The 8768-nt window shown below is 38.5% G+C and overlaps 1 pseudogene; it reads left to right on the top strand.

Annotated features, from left to right (window-relative positions):
- LOC102820467 overlaps positions 1 to 5863 on the top strand; it is a 20013-nt pseudogene extending 14150 nt beyond the window's left edge.
- The last annotated feature ends 2905 nt before the right edge of the window (positions 5864 to 8768 follow it).

Here is an 8768-nt window from a genome sequence, read left to right as displayed (position 1 = left end):
ATGGATCAACCAGGTGGCATCATTGATGGCGTCAAGTGTGGCAGCAGTAGTGAGGTTGGCCCAGGATCGGACATTGTTTTGTTCTGCTGTGCATGGGGTCACTATGAGTTGGTTCTGACTTGATGGCACCTGACAACAACAACAACAATATTATATAATACGAAACAGAAAATGCATCAACTGTCTCCTAGCAGTAGTATTCTGATCAGAACACAGTTGCTAAAATTAAAATGAATTCCAAATGTTATCCTTGTCAAGATGTAATGTCCTTAGAGAGAGAGGCTCTATTGACTGAACCTTGTCCAATACCATTAGACCAAAGCATCATGCACACTTGACTTTAACAATGGAATGTAGGCACCAGAAATTATCTTCCCACCAGCACTGCCAACTTTGGAGAGAGTCATTTCCACAACAAAATCCAGTGGCTATTAGGAAGGGGGATGGATTTGATCAACCACAATCAAAAACATCATTTTACACTGTATTAATTTGCTATTGCTGCTTTACAACAAATTTAGTAGCACAAAACAACACTGATTTATATTATCTTCCAGTTATAGAAGTCCAAAGTCCTAAAATGGATGTTGGCAGGTCTACATTCCTTCTGGAGGCTCTAGAAGAGAGTCCATCTCCTCTTTTTCAGCTTCTAGAGGCTACCTACATTTCTTATCTCTTGTCTCCTTCCCCCATTTTCAAAGCCAGCAGCCTAACATCTTCAGATCTCTCTCTCGTTCTCTGCCATTGGCTTCCATAGTCACATTTCCTTTCCTGACTTCAATACTCTTGTCTCACTAGCATCTCCAGCAGATGGCAGTCCCTGGGTGACACAAATAGTTATGTACCACTACTATTGCTCTCTAACTGCTTTCAATTATGTTTTCTTGTGTTTCGTTTTCACAGGTTTGACTATGTGGCATTTTGTCATGAATTTCTTTAGGTCTATCCTGATTGGCTTTTACTTAGTTTTTTGTTTTTTGTCAAATTTGAAAAAATTTCAGCCATTATTTCCTTGAATAATTATTCAATTACACTTTCCTACTTCATTCCTTCCAGAATTCCAATAACACACATGTTAAGTATTTTGTTGTATTTTCATATGTTCCTGAGTCTCTCTTCATTTTCTTTATTAGTCTGTTTTCTAAGTGTTGTTCAGATTGGACAGCTTGTATTGCTCTTTCTTCAATTTCATGGATTCTTTTCTCTAGTCTCTCCTTTCTGTAGATTCAATTTTTAGTTTGATTATTGTAGTTTTTTAGTCCTAGTATTTTCTCTTTATTTTCCTTTACATCTTTAATTCCTTTGCTTATACTTTCTATTCTTTGCTTTTCTATATTTTCATTTGTATAAATTATGTTTATAATTGCTTGTTAAAACATTTTTTACAATGGCTGCTCTAAAATCTTGTCAGATACCATTTCCTTCATGTTTGGTTGACTGTCTTTTCTCATTTAGTCTGAGATCTTGGCATATGGGTAGGTACAGGTTGATACATAGGTAAGAAAGATAGAAGTATCTATATGTGTAAACACACATATGTCTACAAGGAAGATCAGTTAATATCATTATTATTCAAATTTATTCACCAACTACTAAAGCCAATAATGATGAAATTGAAGAATTTTACCAACTTGTGTAGTCTGAAATTGATTCGATAGGCAATCAAGATGCATTGATACTTATTGGTGATTGAAATGAGAAAGTGGAAAACAAAGAGGAAATATTAAGAAAATATAGATTTGGTGATAGAAATGATGCTGAAGACTGCATGATATATAACTTTACAGGAGCAATGACTTAGTCATTGCAAATACTTTTTAAAAACAACATAAAAGATAACTATACACAGGAACTTTGCCAGATGGAATACACTGGAATCAAATCAAATATATTTTTTAGAAAAAAAAAAACAAGGAGTCTAATTATCATCAGTCAGAACAAGGCCTAGGGCTGACTGCATAACAAATCATCAGTTACTCATATGCAAGTTCAGACTGAAGCTGAAGAAAATGAAAACAAGTTCACAAGAGCCAATATCTGACCTGGAGCATATACCACATGAATTTAGACACTATCTTAAGAATAGATTTGGCACAATGAACACTAGTGACTGAAGACCAGACGAGTTGTGGGATGACATCAAGAATATTGTACGTGAAGAAAAGACCAAAATGAATGTCAAAAGAGCCTCTTGTTCTTGAATGGAAAGTACCTAAAGCAAATGGAAGAAATGATGAAGTAAAAGAGCCGAACAGAAAAAAATTGATGACATTTTGCTTTCTTCTTGTATGAGGCTCTTGATGTCATCCTACAGTTATTCTGATATTTGGTCATTAGTGTCTAATGTATGAAATATGTATTGAGATGGTCTCTAAATTCAGTTTCTCTCTATTCACTTTAGCTTTTTTTTTAAAAAACAACAACAACAACAACCAAAAAGTAAATAAATAATAATAACCACTCAGGCATATATAATCATTCACACCTCCAAAGGGCACATTCTGCAAGTCTGCCTCCTAGCCACCAGCTTCTTAGATTATTTGTTTAGCATACAGATTGAATGGAATCCTGGTCTGACGCTGAAGAATAATGCACTAGACCGCAAGGTCAGTTTGAGCTAGAAGGTCGGTGGTTTAAACCCACAAATTGCTGCACGGAAACCCTATACAGGGTCGCTATGAGTTGGAATCGACTTGACCATACTTAACAACAACAGATTGAAAAAGTATTGTGGAAGGATATAACCCTGACACACACCTTTCTTGACTTAAAAGCATTCTGCATCCCGTTGTCATGTTCAAACAACAGCCTCTTCCTCTATGTACAGGCTCCTCATGAGCACAATGAATTGTTCTGGAATTCTTATGCTTCTCAATGTTATACACAGCTTCTTATGATCCACATTGTCAATAAAACACAAATAAACATCTTTTTTCCATGGTATTTTCAATTGCCTCAGATGCATGGGAAAGTTGGACAATTAATAAGGAAGAGCATAGAAGAATTGTAAGATAAGCACAAATTTAGCAGTTCCAGCACACCAGCCCCCACACTGAAGAAAGATGAGGCTTTCTTCTCCTGAAAAGATTTACAGCTTCGGAAACCCTATACAGGGCCACTATGAGTGGGCACCGACTCCACAGCACTTTAACAACAATAATGGTAACAACAACAGTGAAGACTATCTGCCTTGAACATTGTGCTTTTTAAAGACGTTCCATATGGAATTAAACTGACAACAGCAACTTCAAAGAGTAAACAGAAACCATAGTAGGAGGTGAATTTCTGTTAATGGGTGAGAAGCAACTCGGAAAACAAAGGTGAGAGAGTGGTTGCGTAACCAAAGAAGGTAATCAATGTCATTAAATTTCACATGTAGAAACTTGAATTTGATGTATGTTTTGTTGTGTATATTCTTAATAACAACACCAAAATAAAATAAAATTATAAAAATAGACAAAGCATACAACAGTTCAAGAAATTGAAATCAAACCAGTCTGTAAAGTGTTAAAGAGCAAAAGAATATATATGCTGAATGGATGTAGTTAAGTGTGGATATGCTGTGGAGTTGATTCTGGCTCATAGCGACCCTGTGTGGGGTTTCCAAGGGCTGTGAATCTTTATAGGAGCAAAGATTCTACAATAGCTAGTACATTTGAACTGCTGACCTTGTGGTTAGCAGCCCAATTTGTTATCCACTATGCTACCAGAGCTCCTTATTGTAAGTGTGGTTGTTTAGGGCTATTGAGTTGGTTCCAACCCATGGTGATCCTGTATAGGATTTCCGAAGAGTGGTTGGTGAGCTTAAACCATCAGGCTTGTGGTTCAAATCAACCTTGGGAACCCAGTGCTTTATCCTACAGAGCCACACCAGGATTCCACAGTAAATGTAGAATGTATATATATCCGAGAGGCTGGGTTATATGAAGAAAAACAGGGCATCAGGATTAGAGGAAGACTCATTAACAATCTGCGATATGCAGATGATGCAACCATGCTTGCTGAAAGTAAAGAGGACTTAAAACATTTACTGATGAAGATCAAGGAGCACAGCCTTGGGTATAGATTGCATCTCAATGTAAAGAAAACACAAATCCTCACCACTGGACCAATAAACAACATTCTTATCTGTGGAGAAAAGATTGAAGTTGCCAAGAACTTCATTCTTGGATCAACTATCAACACTCATGGAAGCAGCAGTCAAGAATTCAAACAATGTATTGCATTAGGCAAATCTGCACAAGATCTTTTTAAAGTGTTGAAGAGCAAAGATGTCAGCTTGAAGACTAAGGTGCGCCTGACCCAAGCCATGGTATTTTCAATAACCTCATATGCATGTGAAAGCTGGACAGTGACTAAGGAAGACCATAGAAGAATTGATGCTTTTGAGTTACGGTGTTGGAGGAAACTATTGAAAATGCCACGGGCTGCCAAAAGAACCAACAGATGCGTGTTGGAAGAAATGCAGCCAGAGTGCTCCTTGGAGGCCAGGATGGCCGAACTTCATCTCTTATACTTCAGACATATTGTCAGGAGGAACCAGTTGCTGGAGAAGGATATCATGTTTGGTAAGGTGGAGGGTCAGAGAAAAAGAGGAAGACCTCCAGCAAGATGGATTGACAAAGTGGCAGCATCAATGGGCTCAAGCGTGGCAACAATAGAGAGGTTGGCCCAGGATTAGGCAGTGTTTCGTTCTGCTGTGCATAAGGTCCCTAGGAGTCGATACCGGCTCCAAGACACCTAATAACAACAACAATGTGCTGTTTGTTAGAACGTTCCTTCTCATTTTAAGGAGTTTTATATTGGTGGTTCAAGCGCACCAGCTGCTTCTCAGAAACCCTATACAGGGTCGGTATGGGTTGGAATCCACTCAATGACACTTAACAACAACAACATACTGTTTTAACAATGGAGACCTGGTGTGCCTGCAGATTAAGGCACTAGACTGCAAATTCGGTTTGACTCATAAAGCCTGTGGTTCAAGCTCACCAGCCATTCAAGTTCCGCTGTTGGAGCCCACTAGCCGCTGCTAGGGAGAAAGAGGAGGCTTGCTGCTCCTGAAAAGATTTAGACTCAGAAAACCTATAAAGGGTCGCAATGAATTGGAGCCTACTGACAGCACTTACCAATAAGTACTACTCAAAGGTTACATTTCGTAGCCTGGCTTAAATACAACCGGCGTGGGTGGCGCTTGGGTGGCAGCAGCTATTCCATCCTGGATTTGGGTTTACAGTGACTGGTGCTTGTATCCCGCAGCATCAGACTGAGCGCATCTGGGACCCCTGCACCCCAATCTTTGGCAGGGTGGCGGCTGCCAGAGCAGCAGCGGTAGCTAGAGCCCCACCTTTGTAAAGGTCATCGCAAGGCTTTCAAGAAGTCCGCTGCATGCCTTTGCTTCCAGATCAAGCAGCAGGACTAGGCGCCACTAGCGAATAGCAGTTGGCATCCAGACCAGTGGAGTGTCTAGGAGGTGAATGGAGCCAGGACAGGAGCCTGGCGGCGATGCTGTGAGGAAGGTTTATCAAGAGACCGCAGTCAAGGGAAACGTAGACAGACACCTGGGCCTGTTTTGAGCGGAACCAAGACTGAAAGTACAGGATGTATGTTTAAGTTCTTAAAGTCACAGAAATATTAGAAGATTGGGAAGTTTCTGTTGATATAGGAAGGATGAGAGAAAGGTTCAGAGCAGAAGATGCTATCAGAGTTTTCCAGTGTCAGAAACCCACCCATGCAGAGTATCTGGAACAAACGAAAGCTGGGCTGTTCCCCAACCAATGGAAATTCTACTGTCCCTTGCCATGTAGACAATAGTGCTTTGTCTGTAACTGCTGCACATGCCACTGGGTTACTATCAAGTAGTTGAGATACAGAGAACCTGGGGATCTCTACTGTACTGTGCAATCTCTTGGGGAGACAGGCTTTCTTTGCCTTGGCAAACATCTGAGTGATGCTTGCAAGCTACCTGATGTTGCCACGAATGGTTTTCCAAACAATATGCATGTTTTTCAGATGCTTTCAAATTTTTATATTATCTATATAGATATGGAGTCCTAGTGTGGCGCTGTGGGTTAATGCACCAGACTGCAAAGCTGTTTGCATTGCAAGGTTGGCGGTTCAAGTTCACCAGCTGCTCCTCGGAAACCCTATACAAAGTCTCTATGAGTTGGAACCGACTCAGTGGCACTCAATACCACCATAAATAATAGTGTCAAAATTTTAGTAAGTTAAAGCTATGTGTTTTTGTTGTGTGTGCGTGTGTATTTCTTTTTTTTTTTAGATGCTTTAACTGTGCCCCTCCCCCATGAGTTGTTAGTTTTCACACTATTTTTCAGTGTTTCTTCATTTGACGTCAGTCTGTGGTTTTTCTGGTCAGCTTACTAGTGGGTCTATTTCCCCCCTGAATTGCTTTCTAATTCATAGCATTAATACATTCAACAAATCCTTCTGTACTGAGAATTGGTAAAATTGATCATTTTTTACAATAAATATTATATCCATCCCAATGTTTGTCTTCACAGGATCATAATTTTAATTCTAAATTCCATACTTATACTTTTTGTACTGTTCAATAATTATTTTTGACAAAAAAATTTATTTGCTCTTCCAGGGCTTTGTCAACTCATTTGTTTCAGTTTTCACAACTAGCTACTTGATGGCTATTTCACTAAAACACAAGAGTAGTTTAACACAAAGTACAACTCTGTGAACCACAGGTCAGCAGTTCAAGTCCATCAGATGCTCCGAGAGAGAAAGATGACGTTATCTGCCTTATGCAAAGATTTAAAGCCTTGGAAACCATGTACAGGGTCCCCCTGAGTCAGAATCAACTAGATGACACTTAACGATAATAGTATTATTAGTAAAATACATGTAGTACACATATCACACCTTGAAAAACTGTATTGATGGAATTTTTGTATTTAGTTGCCAACTCCCTTTTCAATACTCTTTTTGTACAGAGTACCTTAGTACCAAATTTCCTCCAACATAAATTGCTTTTAAAACATATTTTCCTCTTTATATTTAGTGACATGCCATCAGTTAAATGTCCCTGTTGCTCAGTAATCACACGATTATAGTTGAACCTTAAACGCCCCATCATTGACCATCACATCATGATTGAATGAAAATGGCTTCCTGGCAGTTTAGCTGTTATAGGCTATTATTAGGGTATCCTTAGAATGTTTCATCTTTATAGGTTGTCAATAGGTAATATTTATCGTATAACTAGCTTTTGGTGCAGTCTAACATACCCTGAATTATTTTGTATCATAATTGCCTCTGTTGTTGTTGTTGTTAGGTGTTATAGAGTCGGTTCTGACTCATAGTGACCCTGTATAGCATTTCCAAGGAGCAGCTGGTGAGTTTGAACTGCCAACTTTGTGGTTCAAAATGACCTTGCGGCTCAGTGCATTATCCCACAGCGCCACACCAGGACTCCATAATTGCCTTTATACTCATTCAAAACTAAGAATCCTATCTAAAAACATATAAGCATGTATCTCAACCTCCTGAACTTCCCCAACCAGGTAGGAAATGAGGTGGAAGAAATTTTTGTTTAAGACTTGGGGGCCAAAGAGTAAAACATTGCTCTATATGGAGATATAAGCCTTTTGCTAATATTAATAATAGATGAGAGTAAAGTAGACCATACAGTTAAAACATCGTCTGTTCTTCTAATTGTTAACTTTTTAAAAGTATAATTACTTTAAAAATAGTGCTGCTACACTTAAGGAAAATTGTTGCCACTGTTTTGAAAATGAAAACCTGTTGCCATAAATACAGTTGAGCGAAATATAAATTTTAGTTTATAAATTAATACTATCAAAAGAATGAGTAAAGAAGAAAATAACTTTTATGAATAATAATTTCATTCTAAATTATTAGTATGATCAAAAGGATCATCCATAAATTTTATATGTTTTATAGGTGTCTTTCTACAGCAAACTTCCAGAGGTTCCAACTGAATTCTGACAAATACTTAAAACAAGGGATTTGATTGCTGACATCAGATTGATCTTGGCTGAAAGCAGAGGATACCAGAAAGATATTTACCTGTGCTTTATTGACTATACAAAGGTTTTCAACTTGTGTAGATCATGACAAGTTATGGATAGCATTGCAAAGAATGGGTATTCCAGAACACGTAATTGTGCTCATGAGGAACCTGTACATACACCAAGAGGCATTCATTCGAACAGAACAAGAGGACATTGAATCATATAAAATTAGGAAAGGTGTGCATCAGGGTTATATTCTTTCACCATATTTACTCAGTATGGACTCCTGGTATGGTGCTGTAGGATCAGCACTGGACTGTAAACCACAAGGTCAGCAGTTCAAAACCACTAGCTGCTCCTTGGAAACTCTATACAGGGTCTCTATGAGTCAGGACCGACTTGATGGCACCTAATAACAACAACAACTCAATATGTATGCTGAGCAAATAATTCGAGAAGCTGGAACATATGAAGAAGAACATAGCATCAGGAGTGGAGGAAGATTCATTAACAACCTGCGATATGCAGATGATACAACCTTGCTTGCTGAAAGTGAAGAGGACTTAAAACATTTACTGATGAAGATCAAAGAGCACAGCCTTCAGTATGGGTTGCGTGTCAGTGTTAAGAAAACAAAAATCCTCACCACTGGACCAATAGATAACATCATGATAAATGTAGACTTTTCTTTGAAGTTGCCAAAGACTTAATTTTTCTTGGATCTACTATCAACATTCATGGAAGCAACAGTCAAGAAATCCAACAATG

Source organism: Chrysochloris asiatica, unplaced genomic scaffold, assembly GCF_000296735.1.
Source record: "Chrysochloris asiatica unplaced genomic scaffold, ChrAsi1.0 scaffold00241, whole genome shotgun sequence".
Taxonomy (NCBI): Eukaryota; Metazoa; Chordata; class Mammalia; order Afrosoricida; family Chrysochloridae; genus Chrysochloris; species Chrysochloris asiatica.
This window is presented reverse-complemented; position numbering and strand designations above follow the sequence as displayed.